General features: G+C 34.0%; 1 long non-coding RNA gene across 1 annotated transcript in view; it reads right to left on the minus strand.

Moving 5' to 3' along the window:
* Positions 1–613: 613 nt before the first annotated feature.
* LOC128645078 (uncharacterized) overlaps positions 614–12,527 on the minus strand; it is a 113,597-nt gene continuing 101,683 nt past the window's right edge. Inside the window, exons 2-3 of the long non-coding RNA XR_008400073.1 lie at positions 2,259–2,521; positions 614–656 (exon numbers count right to left, since the gene is read on the minus strand). This is a non-coding gene — a long non-coding RNA (uncharacterized LOC128645078). The remainder of the gene's footprint in view (positions 657–2,258; positions 2,522–12,527) is intronic.

Here is a 12,527-nt window from a genome sequence, read left to right on the forward strand (position 1 = left end):
TCTGGGCCCAGTCCCACCGCTATCACCTTCAGGACTCGTAGCGCGGGAGTAGGCCATATTGCGTCCTCCCCAGGAGCTATGTCTGTAAGGCTGTCTCTCATAGGTGTTCTCTCAGAGGCCAAAGGAGCAGGCATCCCCAATTCAGAAGCTCCGCTCTCACTGGCAAGCACATCTGACTGTCCTGGGTTATTGTCCGGTAAGTCTCCGCCCCAATCCTGGTCCGCATATTCGGCTGCTTCAAAGCCCCTTATAATCAGTAGTCACAACTTACAAAAGTGGGAGTCCACCAGGGAAAATATTTCTGCGCCGCTCAGAGCTACCTTCATGGTCTCAGAGCGGATAGTGATCTCACTTATAATTCGTAGGTGTCGGAAATTTTATCGACTCAGCCCAGAGCTCTGTGGTTGCGGGCCGTATCTTAGGCGCAGTTCCGGTGTAAAGGCCTCACAAACAACAGTTAGTCAGGGCCTCAGATCAAATGCGTTATAGGCTAGAATAAACATGCCATTGTGGTCGTGGAATCTTCGTACATTAGCCCTACATCAGAATCCTATGCTCCAAGACAGATTAGGGCACAATATCTCCAAAGGCCCTCAGTATAATGCAGGAGCTTCAGTATAATGCGGCCATCATGATCGGCTGTTGGCTCCGCCCCCCTTGATTACAAAATTTTAATACATTTTTATTCTTATCAACATTCGACTGGCCAAAAAAATGTCCACAGGACTATTTGTTCTACCAAACAAATTACACGTTCAGCACATTCGCCCATCTCTATCTATGTAGTGGACATTTCATTTGAAAAGCTAAACATGCTTGATTGATGAGGCATTGTCTGTATAAATATTTTAATTGGTCATCTAACAAGTTTTATCTATCACTACCAAATTAAAGGGTCAGCAAAGTCAAAATTAAACTTTCCTGATTCAGATAGAGCACACATTTTAAACAAGTTTCCAGTTCACTTCTATTATCAAATTAGTTTCCTTCTGTTAGTATCCTTTGTTGACGAGTAAACCTAGGAGGCTCATAGGACTTCAGGAACAGGCACAAATCTTTAAGCAGTATTGTTTGCAACAATGTTTGTAACAATGTTATCTTGTTACAAACATTGATGCCATAGAGTCCTGAAGACACTTGCATGCCGCTTGAGATTCTATAAGCCCATCTATGTTTACTCTTTGGATAACAAGAAAGCAAAGCAAATTTAATAATATAAGTGAATTGGAAAGTTGTTTAAAATTACATGCTCTCTCTGAATCAAGCAGTTTAATTTAAATGTTACTGTCCCTTTAAGAGTTTTAGTATGCAATGTCTGCTTTAAAATATTATAGAAAAAAAGTATTATACTTTTTTTAAGTACATGTTATAGCTTACACATATTTATTCATTTTACCCCCTGCATTTTACTGTGCAGGTTTCCTTCAATTTGTACTGTCCAGCTAGTCTGTAATTTGCTTTGTAATATCAGGAGAAAGATAGCCAAAGAAATCTATCAGCAATCTCTCTGCTAACTATAGAGAATACTTCATTTAAAGCTTTCACTGTTCCTTCTTATCTATTCCTTTCTGAAGAGTTTGATTATGAATAATACATATCTGCACAGCATGAAATATTCAACTCATGTTCTTTCATTCCAGTGCAGTCTACCAAACAAAGAAATGAGCTGTTTGAGCACAAAAAGCAGTAGCTATAGAGATATGCATCTGCCAGTATTGGTAATGGCTTTCTCACACCATATCACCTAGATCAATAGCACAGCAGCACTCACAAGACTTCATGTGGCCAAAAGAACCCTGTGTACCATTCAATTAATTACCACAGAAACTTTAGTTAAGGAAGATTCTTGCACCATTTATGAATTTAGATATTTACTGTGAAGAAACAACTACACATGCAGTTTTCAAAAGGTTACACAGAATATGGCAAATAAAAAGTGTAATTATAGGTTTAAACTGATAACTATTATAATATTTATTTTAGTTCAAAGCCATTTGAAATTACAATACAAAACTATATATATGGTTCAATGACATTTTGTATGCTGTAAGTTAAAGGAAATGCTCTCTTGTGGTTGCTAACTGAAAATACAGTTTTCTCCTATATTTTAGTGATGGTAAAGATAGCAATGTTGTAAATTACATCCAGATAGATTGAGCATTAAACTGTTTATTGAGGCAATTAATTTGAATGATGTTCATAAATATTTTTGTCATATTACCCCTTTTTACTTACAGAAAATCTGTCGCCTGCCTCACCATGTTAGATGTGATTTTGGTCTAGTGACATTTCCATCTATCAGCCAATCATTCATTGTGCCGCAGGGCTCGCTGGTTTCAATATGTTAGGATTTATTCTTTTACAACCTTGTGTTCATCCACAGCATTGCACATGTGCATTTTCTTTCATAAAGGGAGTTTCAATGATGTAATAGTAAACATTGAATCAGAATTTTTACTTGGATTGCTTTCCTTCACTTGCGCAAACCGTCTAATGTGGGACTGCTCTATTCTTCATTACACTACAGAAAACAAAATGAAAGGGGGAGGAGTAAACAATGTTAACTGGGTGAGAATAAAACATTTTTTTTTTATTCTTATGTAAAGTCATATTTCCAAAAAAATAAATAAAAAAGAGGGGTTTACTTAGCTTTATGGACTGCGGTAGAATGGAAAGTTTGTATTTGATTTATTTAAAAACTATGTTAAATAGGTCTAAACTTTAGTTACTTGTTTTTTTTTCAACTTTGATCTCCATGCATTGAGTATTATGCACTATTTTAATATAGGTTGTAGTATATTAAATAGACTATAACATGTAAAAATGAAATACTTTAATGTGTTAGAGCATTTGATTTTTGCACTTTTGCATGCATACACCAGCAAAGTATTTAAACCCATAGGGGTCAAATACAATCAGTGTTTCCTCTTAGGCCACATTTTGTGAGTGACCCATCAGTGAACAGTTAATTAGAGAACCACACCTTGCAGTTAGCAACACTACACAATGCAGAATACACGGTACAGTTCTCTTATTGACTGTTTCACTGCTGGACCACTCACAAAATGTGGCCTTTTTACCCCTGAAATAGATTTGGGTGTCAATTTTCTCAAGTGATCACAATGCATGATGGATTAAAAGCCCGTAGCCAAGAGAGAATTTCACAAAAAGGCCTATTTGTGTGATAAATAAGAGGTAATTCAAAACTGACAGATACAATAGCCCTCTTATACCTCTTTTGAATTAACCTCTTTGTCCACTGTTTAAAGGAAACACTCATTTATATGTGTGAAGTTAAAAGGACAGTCTACTTGAAAATTGTTATAGTTTAAAAAGATAGACACATTATTACCCATTCTCCAGTTTTACATAACCCCTTTGCAACACTGTGATATTAATTCACTTATTACCTCTGTGATTACCTTGTATCTAAGCCTCTGCAGACTGCCCCTTATCTCAGTACTTTTGACAGAAGCATTTTAGCCAATTAGTGCTGACTCCTAAATAACCTAACGGGAGTGAGAACTTTTTCTATATGACACACATGAACTATCACTGTCTAACTGTGAAAAACTCTCAAAATGCACTAAGATAATTTCCACGGTTTAGAAATCAGTTTGAGCCTTCTTAAGATTACCTTTAAGCTAAGAATACCAAGGGAACAAAGCAAATTTGATGATAAAAGTATATTGGAAATTTGTTTAAAACTGCATGTCCTATCTGAATCATGAAAGTTTAATTTTGACTAGGCTATCCCTTTAATATATTGCAATCAGTTCCCATCCTTACCACTACTAAATCATCTAAATGCTAATTGTATCTTGGCATAATGGGTAACCTGGGCACATTTGTTACTAGTAATATTGGCAAGTATTGTTTGTAACAGTATTTATTTTTATTGTTTGTAAAAGCACAATTTCTATTAAAATAACTTGTGATATCTTCTTATACTGGATTTTAAAAGTACGGATACTGGAAAGTGTGAACCTGCTTCCTTGCAACATGCAATCTGCATAGAATATGTTCAAACAAGATTGCACCTTTGTGACAAGGTTTTTATAATGGATGTGCCTTCATGCAAGTCCAAATACCTTCACAACGGTGCCTTTACAATGCTTGCACCTACATTATTAAAGGGACATAAAACAGGTTGAGATCTGTCCATATCCTAAAATGGCTATTTAATTAAAAATAGTTTGCATAAAAAATTATTTAAAAATTGCTGGCAAGTATTTTAAAATAATTTTCAAAAATAAGCAAAACAAATGACATAGCTAAGCTGCTGGAGAAGCCAACTCCACCCTTCTAATCAGTGTTTAGACACAGGCATTATATTTCAACTGAGTTCACAGCTTCTAAGCATGCTCCAGCAGATAATCCCTATTCACTTTTGCATTCTACCAAAATAACAATGGATATAAATGCAGCCATAGAAGGAAATGTGTGGGGGGACTTAGAGCTTTGCAATTCAGAAACAGAAAGGGTTAATGAAAGAAAGGGTTAATGTGAGGCCCTGCAGTATAAATTTTCAGGTAAAGTAATTAAAGTACATATTATATTCTGTCTCTATCCCAACTTTGTTTTATGTCCCTTTAAACTCTAAATCATGAAAATTTAATTTTGACTGTCATTTTAAGACAGAAAAATGAACATGGGTTGTTAAATTGTATTTTGCAAACTGTAAAAAAAAATACTTTTTTCCCCCAAAATTAGATTTTTCACTTACATTAAGGTTTAATTACTGTGCAAGGCTTAATTACATAGTAACTATGTATAATAAGTTTATAATTTAATTACTTCTGCAAATTCCCATGATAGGTATTATTTACATATTTACATACATTTAACTAGAAGGATATAGCAAGTACATTTTGCTGGCATTGCTGATCAAAAAGAGCATATTTATATGAAGAATCATTAATCCTAAACTATAAAAAAACTATAAAAAAAATAAATTTCTTTAAAATATATTTTATTGGAGAAAAGACTGCACAATTATTATGCTAAGTTATGCATTATTAGCACTTGTGTATGCTATGATTCAGTATTGTTATTCATATACAACCTATTTCCATTTATACTTTGATTTGTTCATGCTAATGTTCATTATTTGTTATGAATAACATTGCTGTGTGCAGGAAATATTTATTGTAATATTTTCAAAATTAAAGGGCTAGATAGGTCAAAATTGAAATGTATATAGGTGCATTTCGATGGGAAATATAAGTATTTTTGCAATATACTTTCATAGCAAAACTGTTTCTGCTAAAAGCTATTACCGCTTTTCTGCGGCATTAGCACATATCTTGTGAGTGGCCGTGCACCAGTATTTAAGCACTACACCTTCTCAGAGAGTTAGTAGTGGCTTGTGTGACACAAATTAAGGGGTAGATTTATCAAGTGTCGGGTGGACATGATTCTCTGTAGCAAATCATGTACGCCCGACATCGATAAAAGCCGACAGCATATGCTGTCAGCATTTATTATTGCATTTATCATAGAATTTATCATTGCACAAGCATTTCTGGTGAAATGCTTGTGCAATGCTGCCCCCTGCACATTTGCAGCCAATCGGAAGCTAGCAGAGGGTTGTCAATCAACCCGATCGGATCCAATCACCTAAAAGGGGGCGAACAAGTTAAGGAGCAGCAGTCTTACAACCGCTGCTTCTTAACTTACGTTTTCGGCGAGCCGGAAACTTCAAGCCTAAAAAGCAGCATCCGCTGCTTGTTATATCTACCCCTAAGTCTTTGCAGAAGCAATACACACCACTGCCAGCTCTCTAGTCAGGCATGGTATTTGAACACTGGTGCAATGCTTGCACAGGATATGTGTTTATACCGCCGAAAAACTGTAATAATTTTAACTAGACACATTTTTGCTAATGAAAGTATATTACAAAAATTCTTATATTTCAAATTGCAATGCACCTATGCACATTTCATATTCATATTTATAGGCCCCCCTGAACATATAGTAACATAGAAGAGGAGGCTGAAAAAATGTCAGAAGTCCATCAACTTTAACCTATACAGAAACAACCTGATTTACATTAATGAAACTGACAATGCAATTTACATTAAACAATTAGAAAATTGACCCATTTAACACAGACAATCATATTACTGAATTATATTTTAGCCAGAAATATATTTAAGCTATTTTTTTAAATGTATCTAAGGTATTGGCAGTTTCTACCTCTTCAGGCAAGATCTTAAAACAATTGGATTGCTCTTACCATAACAAAAATGTTTACATTGCTGGAGATTAATTACATTTCCTTTCCTCCATACTTAAATAGTGACTTTGTGTCACAAACAACTGCCTTAGAATAAATACAAGCTTCTAAAGGCCTCACAAGAAACTATTTATTCAGCATAGAGACTTTATATAATGTAAGTTTGCTGGGTTACAGAAATCTGCTACAAAAAGAAATACAAACTATACATTTCATTTCCCCATATCCTGATCTAAAAAGAAGGATTATTATTTAAAAACAGTAGAAATTACATTTAAACAAATATGCAATGAAACTATTAAAGCACCTTTATATTTTCATAGCAACATCATTAAAATAAAAAAGTGTATTAAATTAAATGAGACATTGAAATTGTACTTGATATTTTTTACATTAACAGTCAAGCCTTTAAATTGAAATAAATATTTTTCCTGCACTCTATATAAAATAGTAACTCATTTATCAGAGAAATTAACTTTCTGTGGATTTACTAACCTATTGTTAAAGCTGAGGTTGCATCGATCATACATAGCTTCATTTATGCAAATACTTAGCTACTGATTTGTTAAAACAAATTGCTTGTTTGAAGAATGATTTAGTAAATAATAGTTTGAGGTTGCAATCCATTTTGAGCCCATAATTGGATTGCTGAATATCATATATTGTAATACTTAATCTCCCAGTGCATAAAGTGAAACATAATTATGTGGATAAACAGAAAAGGGAAGAATGTTCCAGATAGATATAACTATTAAATATGGATAGCACTTGCTGAATAAATAATTCACATTTTTTTGTCATGGATCATGTGTTTACTAATCACATTGTGAGAAAATTTAGTAGTAAACAATTGTCAGAAAGAAAATATCTTATTTCACAATAGGTTTGTGAAATAATTGGTATATATTTCGGGTTGAATTAAAAATGGAGCGGTATTTTCCATTTTTGCTATAGCGAAAACAACGCTAAGATTTTCATTTTTGCGCTAGTCGGATTACGCTAGTAATACAAGTTACAAGTATTTTTTTTTCTCCAGCTGTAACCCTAATCACTCTTAAAGTTGAAATTAGAAATCACGTTTTAGTATTCCCCAAAGAACTTAATGGAGAAATAAAGTTGAAAAAAACCTAACACCCACCCATGACTTATTCTCATTAGCGCAGACCCGACATGAAAATATGAATATTTCATATTCCAATGTTCTTTACGTAATGAAATATGTTGTATTTATTCATAAATAAATATGTCTACATAGAGTATATCTGATGTTTTTTTTTTTAAAATATATATATATATATATATATATATATATATATATATATATATATATATATATATATATATATATATATATATATATATATATATAATTATATATAGATGTATATATATATTTATATATAGGAATATCTATTTAAAAATACTTAGAACATATTCTGCTATGCGCAGAACATTGGAATGTCAATTATTTACAGCAAATATATAGTTAAAACCTTTATTAAATATAAATATTGCATAAATATGTTTTTACATGTTTTCATCTACTTAACGGGAAAAGATTCCATTGCACTTATATTAGACATGTGCGGTTCGTTTCGGATTTATTCGGAAATTCGGTAAATTCGGAGATTCGGATCGATTCGAATTTCCGAATTAAAATACTTCCGAATCTACCGAATGAATCCGAAATAGCTGCCGTATCTCCGAATAAATCCGAATTAGCTCTGTAAAATTCGGCATTTCCCCATAGGAAACAATGGGGAGTTTCGGCTGAAAAAAAACCTAACACCGCGGCCCCATTGTTTCCTATGGGGAAACACTAAGTCTGCACCTAACACCCTAACATGTACCCCGAGTCTCTAAACACCCCTAATCTAACACTTATTAACCCCTAATCTGCCGCCCCCGCTATCGCTGACACCTGCATTATCTTATTAACCCCTAATCTGCCGACCGGATATCGCTGCCACCTACATTATAGCTATTAACCCCTAATCTGCTGTCCCTAACATCGCCGACCCCTACATTATAGTTATTAACCCCTAATCTGTCCCCCCCAACGTCATCGCAATCTAACTACAAGTATTAACCCCTAATCTGCCGACCGGATATCGCCGCCACCTATATTATAGCTATTAACCCCTAATCTGCTGTCCCTAACATCACCGACCCCTACATTATAGTTATTAACCCCTAATCTCCCCCCCCAACGTCGCCACAATCTAACTACAAGTATTAACCCCTAATCTGCCGACCGGATATCGCCGCCACCTACATTATAGCTATTAACCCCTAATCTGCTGTCCGTAACATCGCCGACCCCTACATTATAGTTATTAACCCCTAATCTGCCCCCCCCCCACGTCGCCGCAATCTAACTACAAGTATTAACCCCTAATCTGCCGAACGGATATCGCCGCCACCTACATTATAGCTATTAACCCCTAATCTGCTGTCCCTAACATCGCCGACCCCTACATTATAGTTATTAACCCCTAATCTGCCCCCCCCCCCAATGTTGCCGCAATCTAACTACAAGTATTAACCCCTAATCTGCCGACCGGAAATCGCCGCCACTATAATAAATGTATTAACCCCTAAACCGGTGCACTCCCACCTCGCAAACACTATAATACATTTTATTAACCCCTAATCTGCCCTCCCTAACATCGCCGCCACCTACCTACAATTATTAACCCCAAATCTCCCGTCCCCAACGTCGCCGCTACTATAATAAGGTTATTAACCCCTAAACACCCCCTAACTTAAATATAATTTAAATAAAACTAAATAAATTTACTATAGTTAAATAAATGAATCCTATTTAAAACTAAATACTTACCTGTAAAATAAACCCTTATATAGCTGCAATATAACTAATAGTTACATTGTAGCTATTTTAGGATTTATATTTATTTTACAGGCAACTTTGCATTTATTTTAACTAGGTACAATAGCTATTAAATAGTTAATAACTATTTAATAACTACCTAGCTAAAATAAATACAAATTTACCTGCAAAATAAATCCTAACCTAAGTTACAATTACACCTAACACTACACTATCATTAAATTAATTAAATAAATGAATCCTGTTTAAAACTATATACTTACCTGTAAAATAAACCCTAATATAGCTGCAATATAACTAATAGTTACATTGTAGCTATTTTAGGATTTATATTTATTTTACAGGCAACTTTGTATTTATTTTAACTAGGTACAATAGCTATTAAATAGTTATTGACTATTTAATAGCTACCTAGTTAAAATAATTACAAAATTACCTGAAAAATAAATCCTAACCTAAGTTACAATTAAACCTAACACTACACTATCATTAAATAAATTAACTACAAGTACCTACAATTATCTACAATTAAATAAACTAAACTAAAGTACAAAAAAAACACTAAATTACAAAAAACAAACAAACACTAAATTACAAAAAATAAAAAATATTACAAGAATTTTAAACTAATTACACCTAATCTAAGCCCCCTAATAAAATAACAAAGCCCCCCACAGGACTAAAGATGCCCTACCCTCTACTAAATTACAAAAGTTAACAGCTCTATTACCTTACCAGCCCTTAAAAGGGCCTTTTGCGGGGCATGCCCCAAAGAAAACAGCTCTTTTGGCTGTAAAAAAAAACACCACCCCCCAACATTACAACCCACCACCCACATACCCCTACTCTAATCCAAACCCCCCTTAAATAAACCTAACACTACCCCCCTGAAGATCTCCCTACCTTGAGTCGTGTTCACCCAGCCGGGCCGAAGTCTTCATCCGATGGGGCAGAAGAGGACATCCAGACTGGCAGAAGTCTTCATCCAAGCGGGGCAAGAAGAGGTCTTCCATCCATCAGAAAAGTACCAAAAAACAAACAAAAACTAAATTACCAAAAATAATAAAATATTACAATAATTTTAAACTAATTACACCTAATCTAAGCCCCCTACTAGCTATTAATATAGCTGCAATATAACTAATAGTTACATTGTAGCTATTTTAGGATTTATATTTATTTTACAGGCAACTTTGTATTTTTTTTTAACTAGGTACAATAGTTATTAAATAGTTAATGACTATTTAATAACTACCTAGCTAAAATAAATACAAATGTACCTGTAAAATAAATCCTAACCTAAGTTACAATTACACCTAACACTACACTATCATTAAATTAATTAAATAAATTAATCCTATTTAAAACTAAATACTTACCTGTAAAATAAACCCTAATATAGCTACAATATAACTAATAGTTACATTGTAGCTATTTTAGGATTTATATTTATTTTACAGGAAACTTTGTATTTATTTTAACTAGGTAAAATAGCTATTAAATAGATATTTACTGTTTAATAGCTATCTAGTTAAAATAATTACAAAATTACCTGTAAAATAAATCCTAACCTAAGTTACAATTAAACCTAACACTACACTATCATTAAATAAATTAAATAAATTAACTACAAGTACCTACAATTAAATACAATGAAATAAACTAAACTAAAGTACAAAAAAAACAAACACTAAATTACAAAAAATAAAAAAATATTACAAGAATTTTAAACTAATTACACCTAATCTAAGCCCCCTAATAAAATAACAAAGCCCCCCAAAATAAAAAAAGCCCTACCCTATACTAAATTACAAAAGTTAACAGCTCTATTACCTTACCAGCCCTTAAAAGGGCCTTTTGCGGGGCATGCCCCAAAGAAAACAGCTCTTTTGCCTGTAAAAAAAAACAACACAATACCACCCCAATCAGATTGACCTCGCATTCTATTGGCTGATCGGAACAGCCAATAGAATGCAAGGTCAATCTGATTGGCTGATTGGATCAGCCAATCGGATTGAACTTGAATCTGATTGGCTGATTGAATCAGCCAATCAGAATTTTGCTACCTTAATTCCGATTGGCTGATAGAATCTTATAAGCCAATCGGAATTCGAGGGACGCCATCTTGGATGACGTCCCTTAAAGGAACCGTCATTCGTCGGGAAGTCGTCTGTGAAGATGGATGTTCCGCGTTGGCGGGATGAACTACATGGATCCGGAAGAAAGAAGATTGAAGATGCCGCTTGATAGAAGACTTCAGCCGGATCATGGACATCTTCAGCCCCCACTTGGGCTTGGATCAAGACATTGGAGGCTCTTCTGGATCGATCGGTGAACCCGGCGTGGTGAAGATAGGGTAGGAAGATCTTCAGGGGCTTAGTGTTAGGTTTATTTAAGGGGGGTTTGGGTTAGATTAGGGGTATGTGGGTGGTGGGTTGTAATGTTGGGGGGGTATTGTATGTTTTATTTTACAGGCAAAAGAGCTGAATTCTTTGGGGTATGCCCCGCAAAGGGCCCTTTTAAGGGCTGGTAAGGTAAAAGAGCTTTTCTATTTTAATTTTAGAATAGGGTAGGGCCTTTTTCTTTATTTTGGGGGTCTTTCTTATTTTATTAGGGGGCTTAGAGTAGGTGTAATTAGTTTAACATTGTTGTAATATTTTTCTAATGTTTGTAAATATTTTTTTATTTTTTGTAACTTAGTTCTTTTTTATTTTTTGTACTTTAGTTAGTTTATTTAATTGTATTTATTTGTAGGTATTGTATTTAATTAATTTATTGATAGTGTAGTGTTAGGTTTAATTGTAGATAATTGTAGGTATTTTATTTAATTTTTTTATTGCTAGTGTAGTGTTAGGTTTAATTGTAACTTAGGTTAGGATTTATTTTACAGGTAATTTTGTAATTATTTTAACTAGGTAACTATTAAATAGTTATTAACTATTTAATAGCTATTGTACCTGGTTAAAATAATTACAAAGTTGCCTGTAAAATAAATATTAATCCTAAAATAGCTACAATATAATTATTGTTTATATTGTAACTATATTAGGGTTTATTTTACAGGTAAGTATTTAGCTTTAAATAGGAATAATTTATTTAATAAGAGTTAATTTATTTCATTAGATTTAAATTATATTTAACTTAGGGGGGTGTTAGGGTTAGACTTAGCTTTAGGGGTTAATACATTTATTAGAGTAGCGGTGAGATCCGGTCGGCAGATTAGGGGTTAATTATTGTAGGTAGGTGGAGGCGATGTTGGGGGCGGCAGATTAGGGGTTAATAAATATAATATAGGGGTCGGCTGTGTTAGGGGCAGCAGATTATTGGTACATAGGGATAACGTAGGTTGCGGCGGTGTACGGAGCGGCAGATTAGGGGTTAATAATAATATGCAGGGGTAAGCAGATTAGGGGTCAATAAGTGTAAGGTTAGGGGTGT

The sequence above is a fragment of the Bombina bombina genome, chromosome 1 (assembly GCF_027579735.1).
Source record: "Bombina bombina isolate aBomBom1 chromosome 1, aBomBom1.pri, whole genome shotgun sequence".
In the NCBI taxonomy this organism is placed as follows: domain Eukaryota; kingdom Metazoa; phylum Chordata; class Amphibia; order Anura; family Bombinatoridae; genus Bombina; species Bombina bombina.